Below are 16,049 nucleotides of genomic sequence, written 5' to 3'. Positions count from 1 at the left end.
TAAGCCAAGCTGTAACATTACTCTGCTTTAATCATAGTACATCTAGTACCTCGGCTGTTCATCTTCACAGGATAATGAATCATCAACATTAGGTCACATTTATACAGGTTGGATCCAGTTAATAATTCATTTAACAATTAAAATTCAATAATTATTTCATTTATACAAAAACTTAAAATAATGTATTATGAATGTTTAATATTTAATACCATAAATAAAAAATTACTTAATTTAACATTTTGACATTTTAATTCTGTATTCAAGCCTCTAGGGCAAAAAAGTTCTAAAGTTCTATAATTGAGAATCCTCCTACTTTCTAGTTCATTCACTTTAACAAAGTCACCCTCTCTAGCCAAATAAGGCTGGGCTAAAACACTGAAAAAGAAGCTGTCATCTAACCCTTGATGAACCTTGTAAAAATGATCCACTAATGCTAATGATACTTTATCCTGAGAAGGCGAACAGCCAAGGTACCAGATATAGCAGAGTGGTCTTGTAGCTTGGCTTATAGTGTATTTGTTGTTATGTTAGTTGGCCTCTGGTTCATGTATCGTAATGACTTTGGATTTAGCTGAAGCTGTTCCAGGCATTTTTCAGATTCCAGTTACCCAGGATAAGTTTCTATTTATGAATTTATTGCATGAAAGAGAATCTAAGCTGGCGTCCCATGATCTGTGGTTGATAGCAAATGAAAGGTGATCACAGCAGTAAATCTGAGAGGTAAGAACGATTAATGCTCAAGGAAGTCACTTTATTCTACAGTACCACATTGTTAGAGAAGTATTTAAATTTGAACAGTACTCTGAGGGGTTTGTGTGTTGATGGATTGCTTGCATGGAATTTTAATGAAGAGTAGGTAGATTTGCTTCTGGAGTGGAAGCAGGTATCATTACATTGTACTTAGGGCTGGCTTCAGGTGTTAGTTAAATAAACCTTAAGGTCGCATGAAAAGTTGCAAAGAAAAATTATGCAGATGCAAAGTGGGTTGGTTAATGAGATTCCTAAAGCCAGCTACATTGACAAAATGAAAACATCAAACTTAAAATTGAGAATGCCAAGGCTGATATCTTTGTCCAAAAGAAAAAGAAATTAAACAGGGACATTAAAGACTTTGAGAGCAGCCTTATCAATATTTGGCAATTTAGACGATGTCATGGTAGGCCAAAAGTGAGACTTCCGGACAGCTTTTCCTCAGTTATGTTTGGTTCTTCAGTGTCATGAACATAAATCTCGCTAAATAAAATATGAGGTAGACAACAGTGCAAATACAGTCGAATACTCAGACACTTTTGTTAACAGCGGCTATCTTTATTCAAATGGTTGGAAGGGGAAGAAAAGGTCGGGGCAGAGGAAATAGAACTTCAGTAATGATTCCAATTCTTCCATTTGCTTCAGGAACAAGGACATTTTCAGCTCAGTCAAAACACGTAAGTTTAATGCTGTCAATTTCTCTATCGGCTTTATTCATTACAGACGTGGCTAAAAATGTATTTATTAAAGGGTGCTAAGTTCATACCCACTCGGATACCTCCTTTTGCTGATATTTTAATTAATGTAAAAAGATTCTACAGGAAGGTACACTTAAGAGCTTTAAGGACAAGACTGAAAGCAAAATGATTTCGAGAAGATGGACATGCATGATGACAATGACTCTCTTCAATATTTCTGATTGATACTCAGCTTTGTGGGGGGGTTTGTTTCTGTGGCTGGGGGGATGTGGATGAAAATAGTGATCCTAATGGTAATTGTTTTTGCACAGGATATGGAAGGCTGACTGTTCCTAATTTTCCCAATGTGAGTCATTTTTTTACCACCTAGAATTTCTACAGCCAGTTGTCGTTTTGAAAATGTATTGTGCAAAAAAGTGGAATTTGAGTTTTCTAAATTCATTTGTTCTAAAAAGAAAAAAAAAAATTAAAGACAAATGGGCTGAGTCTGCAACAATTTCGAGAAAATTGAATGACTATGTGTTTAGGTAGCCAGTTAAGGGGGGCAAATGGGTAATAATGATCAAGCCTAAATATTGTAAGATGGTTAATGTTTTACTGTCTGATGAAGAGGAATATGTTCAATTATTTAATAACCCAGTTAGTTGCCTTTTTCAATTCAGAATTACTTGAAATTTTGGAAAGGGGAGAAGGATTAGGTTTCCTCACTGCTAATGATGTGAAAAAAAAACTTTATATATCCAAACCTAGAGATCCAGTATTTTATGTAATTCCTAAGATGCACAAAAATTTTAACACATTCATCATGCAGACCCATGGTATCAGGGGTCAGTTCATATTTAGAAAATGTTGGGATATTTTTGGATTGTCAGTTTAAAAAGTATTTACAAAGGTTACCTGCACGCACAAAACGTACTTCAGAACTTTGTGAATGTTTGAAAGGTATGTGTTGGCAAGAAGACTTTTATTGGGCCATGATGGATGTTAATTGTTAGAACACGAGCATTTAACTGAAGTGGGGTTTGGAGGCCATTAGTAACACTATGGGGGTAGGGAACACACATATCCTTTCTCATTTCCATTTTGGAATTTTGCTTAACAGTTATTTTTGCTCTGGTAGTGAAATCTTCCTACAGAGGAAAGGAGCAGCAGTGGGGGCCCCATATGCACCTACTTATGCAATAATTTATATGGGAGAGTTCGAAAGAAAATTTTTATACCCTACCCAATTTTTTGCTGAAAAGTAGTCATGCACAAGAGGTATGGAGACTTTGTTTTTCATTTGCAAGGGTAGTGAAGAACAGTTTGTTCAGTTCCTGATGGAGCTGAATAGGAACACGTATGGTCTGAAATCCACTCATGAGGTCAGTTTTAGTTCCGTTCCTTTTTTGGAAGGGGAATTTTATGTTGGTGAGGATTTGCCTGTTCAATACAAACCTTACAGGAAAAAATAGTCAATTTTTTCAAGCTACCAGCATACACCCACCACATTTGATCAGTTCTGTATCATATAGGCAGTTTAGGAGGGGTTATTTTAGTACCTTAGAGGATAAATTTAAGGAAGACTGACTAAAGCAAGTGAATAACAGACTGCTAGCCCATGGTTATACATGGGCATTTTAAATAATGCCAGAAGAACACTTGAAGTGTGAGTTATAAAGGTGATGAACAATGGAGGCTGAATAGGAGTAAGTCAGACTTTGTGGGACAGAACGTGAACAGTAATAAGAATTTTTTTTTTTATCACCAAATGTTCTCCATTTTCGATAATTTTGAAAGATCAGTTAAGGATTTGTGGCATGTAGTGTATCAGGATGCTGTGGTGGGGCATTTGTTTCCTAAGCACATTACATTTTCTTACGGAAGGTATAATAATTTAAGAGGTGTCGAATTTTAGTTTTAAGCAGTCTGTGACAAATTTGGAAAGAAGGGGCTCCTTTGCATGTGGACGGTTGTAACGTGTGTTCCAAGGTCAAGAATTTAACAGGGATGAAAATTAATAAAAGTACATTTCTAGAGAAAGATTAAATTTTGAATCTTGAGGGGTAGCGTATGTTACTGAATGTGGTTGCAGTAATATTAAATGGTATATAGGGCAGACAAAACACAAGATTAAAATTCCCATTTTGGAACATTTGGGGACATAAGGAAGTGCAATCCCAAAAGTCCTGTAGCAGAGCATTTTTAAATATTCATACAGGTTTAGATGACTGTTTCTTTTCATTGTTTTAGCCCAGCCTTATTTGGTTAGAGGGTGACTTTAACAAAACTGAATGAACTTGAAAGCAAGATTATTCTCAGTTATAGAACTTTATGCCCTAGAGGCTTGAATAAAGTAAATTTAACTTTTTGTTGTTTTAATTAAGTATAGTTTTATTTGTGGAATGGAATTAAGTATTAAACATTAGTAATAAATTATTTAGAGATTTTGTATAAATAAAATAATTATTGAAGCTTATTAGATAATTTTTTAATACATTAACTGGATTCAGTCTGTATAAATGTGACCTAATGCTGATGATTCATTATCCTGAGAAGGCGAATAGCCGAGGTACCAGATGTGCTATGATTAAAGCAGAGTGGTCTTGCAGCTTGGCTTATAGTGTTTTTGTTATTGTGTTAGTTGGCCATTGGTTTTGTTTATCTCCATCCATGTGAAGTAGAGATGTTCGTGTTTCACTGTTTGTCATCACATTTGGGTTATATGCCTGCAGGTAGCCCTCAGTCGACCTGAATACCAGAGACTTAGTATTTCTGTGTCGGTTGCCGTCGCTCGAGAACTGACGTCAGGTCATCAGGGGTATAAAAACAAGCAGCCGATGCCATTACATCAGTCTTTCTTGCCGAGGAGCCCGAAGCAGAAGCAGTTCGCACGAGTGCCGTTCAGCCGCTACCTGAGTTTTCGTTTCCAAATTGAATCATCCTGTAGTCTTCTAAAGCTAAGTACCCCATTGGAATCCTTTTTTCTTGCTCTAACAGATGTCAGAAAAAGTTAACAATTGTCTCGCCTGTGGAAAGCAAATCCCACACCAAGATTTCCTAAGTCACCTGTTTAGGCCCAGACCACAACGTACCTTGCTGTCGATTTTGTGCCTTGTTCAACACTTGAACTATTCATCGTCGGGCCCTTATTGTCGCTAAATACTTTCGTTCTCGATCTCCGTATTCCGGAATGGCTTCAGTAAGCCATCCAACTACCGATATTCCAAAAAAATGTAAGGTTAAAGACAGAGACGGGATCGCACAGGTCCAAAACAGCCGACGACGCTTCTCTTAAACTAGTCAGCAGTTCGCCGGTACTCAGTGAGGAGCTTTTGCAGCCCCTGATGCCTGCATCAATAGGTTCACAGGTCTCTACCAAGACCCGTTTAGAGTCCGGTATGCCGTGAGACTCTTCTTCAACTACGGAACCTGTGGATGTCTCTACCTTGGATGGGTCCGGAGCAGCTGAGTAGGCACCGACTTCTGAGGAAGTTCTTCACACTACCGATTTTCAAGACAAACCGACTTCTTTCTCGTTTTCAGTTTTGTCTAAAACTACCAAGTTTCTAAGGCCAAGAGTACGAGCTACGCCTAAAAAAAGACCCAAACTCAAGCAACTGCTTCCTTGCTATAGCATCAAATGGTTAAAATGGCAGAAGATCTTATTATGCTAATTAGGGGAAGCCAGCCTACCCCTGCTAAGAGAGAGACCTGTCCCCAGCAGCTGTAACAGACCAAGAGTCCGACGACTCAGAGGTATCTGATTATGAAGATATGCCTTTATCTGCTTATAAGGATTCAGATGCAGCGGAATCCATTCCCTCTGCTTCTCCTCCAGAAGATTTCTCTTTTGGTGAAACCTTACATACTTTGAGAGCATTTCCACTGGGAATGCCAAGACTATCCTCAGTCCAAAAAGACACTCAGAGAATTTCTAGATTTGCCACAACGTAGGCCTTTAGCAATATCCCCAGTCCTGGATGTTGTGGATGATGTCTTTATGGAATCCAGTCTAACTCCTGATACTTTACCCCCTGCTCCTAGGAAACCAGATAGGTACTACAGAGTTCCTGACTCTCACAAATTCCTTTTCAAAAATCCTACTGCTGACCCAGAGGTCATCTCCCAGGGGTCAAAAGGTATCAATGCAACTACAGCTAAGAATCCCACCCCTTCGGACAGGGATTCCAGAGCTTTAGACAGATGGGGTAAGAAAGTATACACCTCTGCAACTCCCGCCATTAGGGCTTTGAATTGCTAGTTTCACATGCTGAAGTACCTTCAACATATTAGGGAACTTAAGTAAAAATTAGCTACCTTTACAGACTGTGCAGAAAATAAAGAATTACAAGAGCTTATGCATTCTGCAAGCCAAGTCAGCAAGCATACTTTGCAGTGTGGCTTTGACTCCCTAGAAGCATCTTGCAGGGCAGCAGTCACTGGTTCTGTACTGAGAAGGCATGCTTGGCTTAAGGAGCAGACCTTACCAGGCCATGTCAAATCAAAATTACTAGACGCGCCTTTGAACAAGGACAATCTGGCACCAAAGCAGAAGAGGTTCTTAAGATGGAAGAAAAAGCTAAATCTATGCATACAGTCAAATATTTCTTGCAAGTACAGCCTCCTAGATTCAGTAGGCATTGCCCCTCAAGCATTGGTCCTTTCCAGCAGACCATCTGAAACTAGACCCAGGGGAAACAGACCCCCCCCCCCAGGCTACAGTCTCAGGGTATGCATAGATCTAAGCAATGGAGTGCCTCCACTTCATAAACAAGGAGTGCTAAGCCACCCCCTTAAGGAAATAATTCACAGTGACTATACACCTCACTTCTGCCCAGCTGCTCATGCCCCTAGGAAGAAAACTTGCCTATCATGCAAAAAAATGAACTTCCATCACCAAAGACCGATGGGACCTCAACATTGCATCCCAGGGGTACAAATTTTACTTCCACTCACTGCCAACCCCAAAAGGGTTCCCAGATCTACCTCCAAACCAGTGGGCAGAGGCACAAAACCAAGTTCAATCCCTGCTCTCCATAAGGGCAATTCAGCCTGTTCTTGCAGAACAGATAGGTCAAGGGTTCTATTCCAGACTTTTCCTGGTACCCAGAAAAGGGGGCACTTGGCATCTAATCCTAGATCTCTCCAATCTGAACACCTTCCTGATGATACGAAAATTCAAAATGCTCACCCTTCAGCATCTGTTTCCTATGTTGGCCCAAGATGCCTGGTTAGCCACCCTAGACCTAAAAGAAGCCTTATCTGTACATCCCTGTCATGGACGCATGTAGGAAATACCTGCACTTCAGGGCAGGATCTATGCATTATCAGTTCTCTGCACTTCCCTTTGGCTTATCCACTGCTCCCCGAGTATTCACAAAATGCCTGGTTCACCATTGCCTGCGACAGAGAAAAATTCAAATTTACCCGTATTTGGACTGCCTGATTCGGGCAGACAGGAAATGCTTTTGCAGCACCTGACATTTGTAAAGAACCTTCTAACCTCCCTAGGGTACACTGTCAATGAAAAGGAATCAAAACTAGTCCCCAGTCAAAAGATTGTATTCCTGAGAGCATGCTTAGACACCGCATCCCAGATGGCATTCTTCACTCCAGAAAAACAAGCCTGACAGACTGCTTCACTCAAATGGCCACTAGAACCCAGCTATCCACAATGAAAATCCTGCAGGCCCTAGGATTCATGGCCTCTTGCATCCTACTAATTCCATATGCCAGACTGCATATGAGGAAACTTTAATGGTACTTAAAAAGTCTTTGGTGCCAACATTCTCAGGACCTGGAAAATTTCATTCCTGTCATACCTTGTCCGAGGACAGAGTTTCTTTGGTGGGCAGCAGCATGCAATCAAAACAAGGGACTTCCCTTTATTCAACCCCACGCCGTCCAGTCCCTAACCAAAGACGCATCAGACTATGCCTGGGGGGCACACCTGGATGACAAGTGCATTCAGGTCCACTGGAGCCCAAGTCAAATTCATGTGCACATCATCCAAAAAGAGATGCTAGTTGTTCAACACGCTCTAACAGCTTTCAGATCCCTACTCTCACCAGGCCCCCTGCTAATAAAAACAGTCAACACCACAGTTATGTGGTACTTCAACAAGCAAGGGGGAACCCACTCTTACCCACTCTGCAGGCTGGCCATGGCCCTGGACATGCAGGTCCATCTACAAGCTCAATTCCTGCCAGGCAAACTAAACTCACTGGCAGACGACTTAAGCAGAAATCTCCTGGACCCACATGAGTGGCAATTAGAGACCAGCACCTTCAGGGCATTGAATTGCCAGTTTCACATGCTGAAGTACCAGCAACATATTATGGATCTCCTTAAACAAAAAATGGTAATATTTCCAGATTGTGCAGAAAATAAAGATTTGCAAGAGCTTATGCATTCTGCAAACCAAGTTAGTAAGCATACTTTGCAGTGTGGTTTTGATGCCTTAGAAGCATCTTGCTGGGCTGCAGTCACTGGCTCTGTATTGAGAAGACATGCTTGGCTGAAGGAGCAGATCTTGTCAGATCATGTCAAATCCAAATTACTAGACTATCCTTTAAATAAGGACATTTTATTTGGCACCAAAGCAGAAGTTCTTACAAAGATGGAAGAAAAAGCTAAATCTGTGCAAACTGTTTAAGAATTCTTACAAGTGTAACCACCTTGATTCAGTAGGCATTGCCCTTAAAAACACTGGTCCTTTCCAGGCCCCCTCCAGGCCTTCCTAAACAAGACCCAGGGGAAACAGACCACCCAGGCTGCAGTCTCAAGGTATGCAGAGATCTAAGCAGTGGACTGCTCCCACCCCTAAAACAGGCAGTGGTAAGCCACCTCCCAGTGGAAAAGTTCACAATGACTTCTCAACTCTACCTCCCAGCCATGCTCTATTGCTTGTGCCCCCAGGAGGAAAACCTGCCCTTCATGCAAAAAAACTGGATGTCCATCACTCAGGACCAATGGATCCTCAACATTATATCCCAGGGGTACAAATTTTATTTCCATTCACTACCAACTCCAAGCGGGTTTCCAGACCTTCCTCCAAACCAGTGGGCACAGGCTCAAAACCAAGTTCTTTTCCTGCTCAGCATCAGAGCTATTCAGCCATTTCCAGTAGAACAAAAGGGGTCAGGGTTTCTACTCCAGACTATTCCTGGTACCCAGGAAAGAGGGCTCTTGTAACCCAATCCTGGATCTTTCAATTCTCAATACCTTCCTATTGGTCCCAAAATTCAAGATGCTTACCCTGCAACAGTTTCTCCCTATGCTAGCCAAGGATGCCTGGTTAGTCACCCCAAATGTAAAAGAAACTTACCTGCACATCCCCATCAGGGAATCAGGCAGGAAATGTCTACGTTTCAGGGCAGGATCTAGTTCTCTGCACTTCCCTTTGGCTTATCTATTGTACCCAGGTATTCACAAAATGCCTTGCTCCAGCCATTGCATACTGCAGGCAGAGAAATATCCAAATTTACCCATACTTGGACGACTGCCCGATTCAGGAGGACAGCCAGGAATTGCTGCTTCAGCACCTGCATTTGTTGTAAAAAGCCTTCTCACTTCTTTGGGGTTCACCATCAACGAAAAGAAATCACAACTTGTGCCCAGTCAAAAGATTGTATTCCTTTGAGCAAGCTTGGACACAACCTCCCAGATGGCATTTCTCACTTCAGAAAAACAAGTCTATCTGACAGACTATGTCAAGCAAATGGCCACCAGAACCCAGCTAACTGCAAGAAAAATACTGCAAGCCCTAGGGTTCATGGCCTCATGTATTCTGCTAATTCCATATGCAAGACTGCATATAAGGAAACTTCAGTGGTACTTAAAAAGTCTTTGGTGCCAACATTCTCAGGACCTGGAAACAGTCATTCCTATCATACCTTGTCTGAGGGCAGAGTTCATTTGGTGGGCAGAAGCATGTAACCACAAGAAACTGCATTTTACTCTACCCCATGCTGCCCAAACCCTGATCACAGACTGATCCGACTCTGCATGGGGGGGCCCACATGGCTGGCAAATGCATTCACAGCCACTGGAGCCCAAACCAAATACTCCTGCACATCAACCAAAAGGAGATGCTAGCTGTACAGAATGCTCTGACAGCTTCCAGATACCTAATCCTTCCAGGACAACTGCTGATAAAAACAGGCAACACCACAGTTATGTTGTACATAAACAAGCAGGGGGAACCCATTCTTACCCACTCTGCAGGTTAGCCATGACTCTGTGGAGCACAGCTTTGGAGAACCAAGTCCATCTACAAGCTCAATTCCTGCCAGGCAAACAAAATTCACTGGCAGACAACTTAAGCAGAAATCTCGTAGACCCATACGAGTGGAAATTGGAACTCAGCACCTTCAACCTCCTGATCTAAAGATGGGGGACCCCAGAGGTGGATCTCTTTGCCTCCCCCCACAACCACCGGCTAAGCCAATTCTGCACCAGGAGCCCTCATAGCAGGGCCTGGAAAGTGGATGCCCTATCCTTTCAATGGGAAAACATCTCAATCTATGCCTTTCCCCCTCTGCCCCCTTCTCTCAAGATAAAAGAAGACAGGCCAAGGACAATACTGATTGCCCCGGACTGGCCACGCCAGCACTTGTACCCACTCCTGAGCAGCCTGACAGTGCCACCCTGGCACCTACATCAGACCCCTACCCTGCTGTCACAGCAGGAGGGACAGATTTTGCATCCACAATTACCAGCCCTAAATCTTACAGCCTGGCTTATTCCTTGAATACTTCACCAGCAACCCTAAGTAAACAGGTGCTGGACGTCTTTCTGGAAGCCAGAAGGCCTAGTAATAGGAAATCCTATGCGGAAAAGTGAAAAAGGTATTGTTCTTGGATTCAGTGTAAATGAAAGGACACAGCTGTGCCCACCTTACCTCTAATCCTGGATTACCTAGCAGAGCTACTCTACAGAGGCCTATCCTTCTCCTCCATTAAGATTCATGCCTCTGCCATTTCAGCTCATTACAATACTGAGCCACCTCTATTTTCCCATCCTCTCTTCAAACAGTTCCTGAGAGGGGCTAACAACTTAAGGCCCCCAAGGAGAGAGCATCCACCCCTGCTTGGGACCTTAACTTTTTACTGGAAAAGTTCACGCTTCCCCCTTTTGAACCTGCTGCTTCAACAGAGTTAAAATTCCTCTCTTAAAAACAGGCTTGCTTCTAGCCATCACTTCAGCTGAGTGTCTGAGCTACAGGCATTGATAGCTGTGGAACCCTTTATTATCTTCCATGCCGACAGGGTTTCCCTCAGGACTAACCTGTTCTTTTTGCCTAAGGTGGTGTCCAATGTGGCCCTAAACCAATCCATCCACCATCCATTTGCCAACCTTCTTCTCTAACCCTCAGAATAAAGGGGAAAGGATCCTGCACTCTTTGGACATGCACGGATAACTCAGGTTCTACCTTGATAGGACTAAGCTTTTCAGAAAATCTGACCACCTGCTAGTCAGCTTTGCAAAAGGGGCAGAAGGCCATTTCTAAACAAACCATTTCCAAATGAATAGCACACTGCATCCATTTCTGCTACAAGCACCATGGAAAACCAGCCCCTCATGGGGTCAGAACACATTCCACTAGGGCTACTTCTATCTCTACAGCATTTCTCAGGGGAGTCCCTACCAGGGACATTCTGAAGCTGCAACCTGGAGTTGTGTACACACCTTCACCCAGAATTACCACTTACCTATCTTTTCCAAATCCAAGACAGGATTTGCTACAGCAGTCTTGCAGGGCCTACTAGCCAGCCCTAACTCTTCTTGACTGCCTCCACCCTTCCTCAGCTTTAGGAATCAACCCAAGTGTGATGACTGCAACAGTGAAACACGAAGAACATAGTACAGATGTGTACACTTACCATAAATGTAGATGTTAGAGGGTATTCACTGTTGCAGTCCTGGTTTCCCTCCCTCCAGCCCCGTTTTTCTCAATCTTTCTAACTCTCCTCTCTATAGTTATTCCTAATGGTATTGGTATTTACTTTTTACTGGTGGTGGTTTCCACACCATATACTAGCTATTTGGGGACTCCTGACTTTTGGGGCAAGAAAAACTGATGTAATGGAGTCAGCTGCCTGTTTTTATACCCCTGATGTCATGGAAGAAGCGACAGCATCCAACGCAAAAATACTAAGACTCTGGTATTCAGGCCGACTGAGGGGCTACCAGCAGGCAGATAACCCAATTGTGATGACTGCAACAGTGAATATACAGGAACATCTACATTTATGGTAAGTGTACACAACTGTACTTTATGCATTGACCATACTGAACCCCTTCTCTCTTGTTACATGTCTTCAAGGACGCCTTCATAAAGGCACTCTTGGGGATTTAAGACCAGTACTCCTGCACCTTAGAAACGTAGCTGCTTTTTACAGAGTTGAGGAGAATATGAAATACCTACATAAGAATCTTATAGCTAACCTGGCAAGTCCTATCACTGGGTGCAGGAAGAGTACTCACCAACAGAATAGTGCCAAATGATTGAGTAGAGTATTAGGCTGATTTCAGAAGAAAGCATATATTTCAGTACTGGCCGTCTGTGCTGTTGTTTGCTAGGCCTTTTGTACTGAAATTTCAAGAGAGCACTGTATGCAAAGCGTGTTTGTGTGTGTGTGTATTTATATATATATATATATATATATATATATATATATATATATATATATAATATAGATGTGTATGTGTGTGTGTGTGTGTGTGTGTGTGTATATATATATATATATATATATATATACACACGTACATGCACAAACATGTATATATACAATTCACATATTCTGTATGTTAAGTTAACATGTCATAAAATGTGGGTATGATGCCATAGATGCAGCTGTCAAGCATACTGGAATTATTTTAAGAATGAATGCCTAGCTCAGAATTTATCCCTTGTCTGAGGATGTCAGTGGTCAAATCTCAAATGTTTCCTTTGACGACTGTTTGTGCTCCAGCAGTCTTGCACAAAAGAGATTGCTCATCTAACAGCTGGATTTTCTACAAAATTAAAAAAAAAAAACTCTTCAAGAAAGGTAATTGAAAAAGAAGTGACCAAAACACACGACTAAATGAAAAGGGCAACAGCCCCCCCCCTTTAATTTTGTGACCCAGTAATGAGTTTTAGCCAGAGCCCCCAGACTTCCCCTTTTCCAAATTGTAGACAGACGACTACATTTATTCAAAAGTTGGTGGTTTATCCTGACTTTGGACACCTACATAAGATAAGTGATAGCAGCAAGTTACAATATAAAGTTTGGAAGTTTCCCATTTCTCTGAAGCACCATAAGTCCCTGCAGATGAGCTTTATTGACTAAAACTGGTTATTAGCTTGTGCAGCAATAAAGCAGGATCCTCCCACAGAATGTGGGATTGATTTTTAATTGGGACTTTTTTTTTTATTCTTGGAAGGATGGCACCTGCAAACAAATTTCTAATGGAACATTCAGAGAACACTGTAGAAACTCTTAATCTAGTTAGTTCACCATATCTTAATAGTGACACTAGATATGAAAGACATTTGGCTTCTGCATATGTCTTTCAGGAAGATATAATTTGGTAGTCTATTCCATGCATCTGCTACTGTCTCAGAGAAGTAATTAGCTAGCCTATCAGCAGTCCATTATATTTGACCCTTTGTTTTCATTAAATATAACAGTTTTCCATGGACTAAAGCTACTATTGAAAGTTTGATCCGATGAAGTCCATTCAGTGGACAAAAGCATTTATCATAAAAGCCAAGTTTTTCCAGTAACTCTGTACTGCAAGAATTAACATCAGAAATTGTGGACTGTATATTACTACTGTTGCTTATAGTTCTGTGTTAACAATTTTTTATTTTGTATTTTTGTTTTTTCCCAAAATCATAAGGAAGTGAAGGCAGTCCACAGTTTTTCATTCTAGGGACAACTGTCTCCTTGCATGTCTGCTGAGGTTTATGTGCTTGCTTGTCCTGTGACTCGTTTTTAATGTACACAGGTTTCTTGGGTGTGAGATAGCTTCACCAGAGCCTTTGGCCATCTTTGTCATTTGATTTTCATCTTTCGAAAGCACAGGTTTTGAGTCTGCCTGCACCAGTTTCATATATGTTTTTTATATATATGTTTGACATTTTTCACTGGTCCCATAGTGTTCAGATACTTTAAGACCTTCTCTCATCTTCACAAGGATCCACATTTACATATGCAATAAAAATGCAAAATGACTGCAAGTAAGAAGTCTGATGTCCTGACTGAAGTCACTGATGCTTTATTCATAATGAATGAGCCATCACCATTGTCAGGGCTGGATACGAAAGCTTAAACTTCTCGGGATCATATGTCCAACGTATGACCTCAGTTCATATGAGTAGGGGTATATAGACGTACTAACAAGTGTAATTCCTCAGATTGTATTGCCTCTAGTCCCAGCCCGTCACTTGTCTGTCAGGCTGTCATTTGGTAGTTTGTTCTTCTGCTTCGAGTAAACAGGTAAGTACCCCACTGGGGAACCTTCATTTGCTTTTATGTATAGTTTTTTTTTTCTTACCGGTTTTAGAAGTCAGCTTGGAGAGGCGAGTGCAGTAGGCAAATTCCATACAAAGACTTGCATACCTAATGTCTTTTCCACTTAGCAGTGGAACACTATTATAAGACCTATTCCATTTGCAAGTCGTTTATATGTTAGATGCTGCCTTCCCATTTGTCCTCATTCAATACCTTTCTGGACATCTGGTGTCTTAAATGCTTGGCCCACTCAAGATGGCGGATTCCACTTCCCCACGCTTACCCATACAACTTGATCTTAAAAGACCTAGGTCAGAACCTCTGTAGACTCTTTCCAACTCTGCTGAGGTTTTAGAACTAGTAGTAATTCCGGTCCCTTCTCAGATGCTGTCTGCCAAGACCCAGTCAGAAGCCAGTATGGGGGAGGCTGGTTGCAACTGAGGAACTTGCAGATTAAACTGATCTGTGTGTCATTATCTCAGAGGGTCCAGAGGGCATTCCCGAGATACTAGTTAGGGAGGAGATCCCAGATAAACGTTTTGAGGTACATCAGGGATATGAACAACACGTTTGGTTCAGGCAGACGGCATGCCTAAGAACAACAAAAAACTAAATATGTTACTTTTCCACCCCTTCCTAGAGAGAAGGAATGGATAGACTTTCTAAAGGATTGTACAAGGCTATTATCTTCCTGATCTGATGTCCTTTTCATTCTTTCTCACTTACAGCCCTGGATCCAATCCTCGATGCTTACTCTGCTGCATTTACCAAACTTCTGGTCCAACTCTCGAGCTTCTCTCTCTAGCCATTATACCCTACTCCATCCCTATTACTTCAGACCTCGTTTGCTGCCTTCATGCATAGACATAGGTTCCACTAAGCGTTTTTAGCTGGTATAAAGTTTGATTATCTTCCTTATTTCTATTATGAAAGTTTTGATAACTATTTTTCTCCCTCCCTCTAGTTTTTGCTGGTCATCAGGGTTATTTCTTTCCTTTCCCTTTCCATATTACTTCATAGTACTGTCTTTCTACCATTGCTTGTATTGTTTTTTTTTTCTATTACCCTTCTCTTTTGGGTATTTCTTTCTAGCATACTTGGTAGATTACCTTTTTCCTGTTTGTTTATCTTAACAAAAAAAATTGCTAAATCTGCTGATTATTCTTTGGTTTTTCGCTATTCCTCCTCACTTAAGGAAATTGCCAGACAAACCCACACTCTCTAAAAAAAAATGTACTGCTTGTGTATAAGATCCCAAACTCGGATGCCCACAAGGAGTTCTCTGGACACTTGGATACGTTGTGCAGAAGCTGCTCCTTGTTTAATCCAAGAGCCCTAAGAGACAGAAGGAACAAGCTTATTTTAAGGGGTATTCTTCCACTCCAGGGGATCAAACCCCCCTCCAAACCTAGTAAGTCTGCTCCTCTGGAGCACTTCCAAGTGTTCTCCCTTGAAGTCCCCTAGGTCCTTGTCGGAGCCATCAACACAGACTAGGAAGCTCTGTGATCCTGTCTCTCTCGAACCGAAGACGTTTCAACATTGTGATCTGAAGCCTTCAGATCCTAAGGCTTTGGCTGCTACAGTTATTACAGTCAGTCCAACATCTCCCCCCTCCCCTTGGATCCCAAGTCATTGGATCTGAGCCCATGTACTTCCTTAAGGAGTGCTACTTCTGAATACGTTACAAAGCCAATTTCACCAACCTTGCCTGCTCAGCTTCTCCAAACACCACAGAAGCATTCGAGGCCCAATTCCATCTCTTTCTCTAGGTCCTCCAGAAGCTTGTTGGAAGCAGATTGTAGATAGGATAAGAATGTTTCTCAGAGCTCGGATGTAAATGGAGGTCTTACAAGCTGTATCCCCTATTGGATCCATGAGTATGCCTGTCACCTCTAAGACTATTTCTCCTCCTTGGATCTGTCTAGCATTTTCAGAGCCCAAGGATCCAGGATCCCTGAGAGGCTTGGAGTTCAATCCAAGGAAAGTTTCTTCTTCCACTCCAACTCTTTCTGCTTTGGTATCCTTGGATCAGAATGGGTCTTGGATCTGAAGGGGTAGGTTTGGCTCCAGTTTTGTCAGATCCATCCCTCTTCCCCTAGGAGCATCAGCTGTAACC

General features: G+C 41.7%; 1 protein-coding gene across 1 annotated transcript in view; it reads left to right on the top strand.

Moving 5' to 3' along the window:
• The window catches only part of BRD3 (bromodomain containing 3), a 1,106,862-nt gene that overhangs the window by 717,756 nt on the left and 373,057 nt on the right, over window positions 1-16,049 (top strand). The window lies entirely within an intron of this gene.

Source organism: Protopterus annectens, chromosome 16.part0, assembly GCF_019279795.1.
Source record: "Protopterus annectens isolate FY-2018-M chromosome 16.part0, PAN1.0, whole genome shotgun sequence".
Classification (NCBI taxonomy): domain Eukaryota; kingdom Metazoa; phylum Chordata; order Ceratodontiformes; family Protopteridae; genus Protopterus; species Protopterus annectens.
This window is presented reverse-complemented; position numbering and strand designations above follow the sequence as displayed.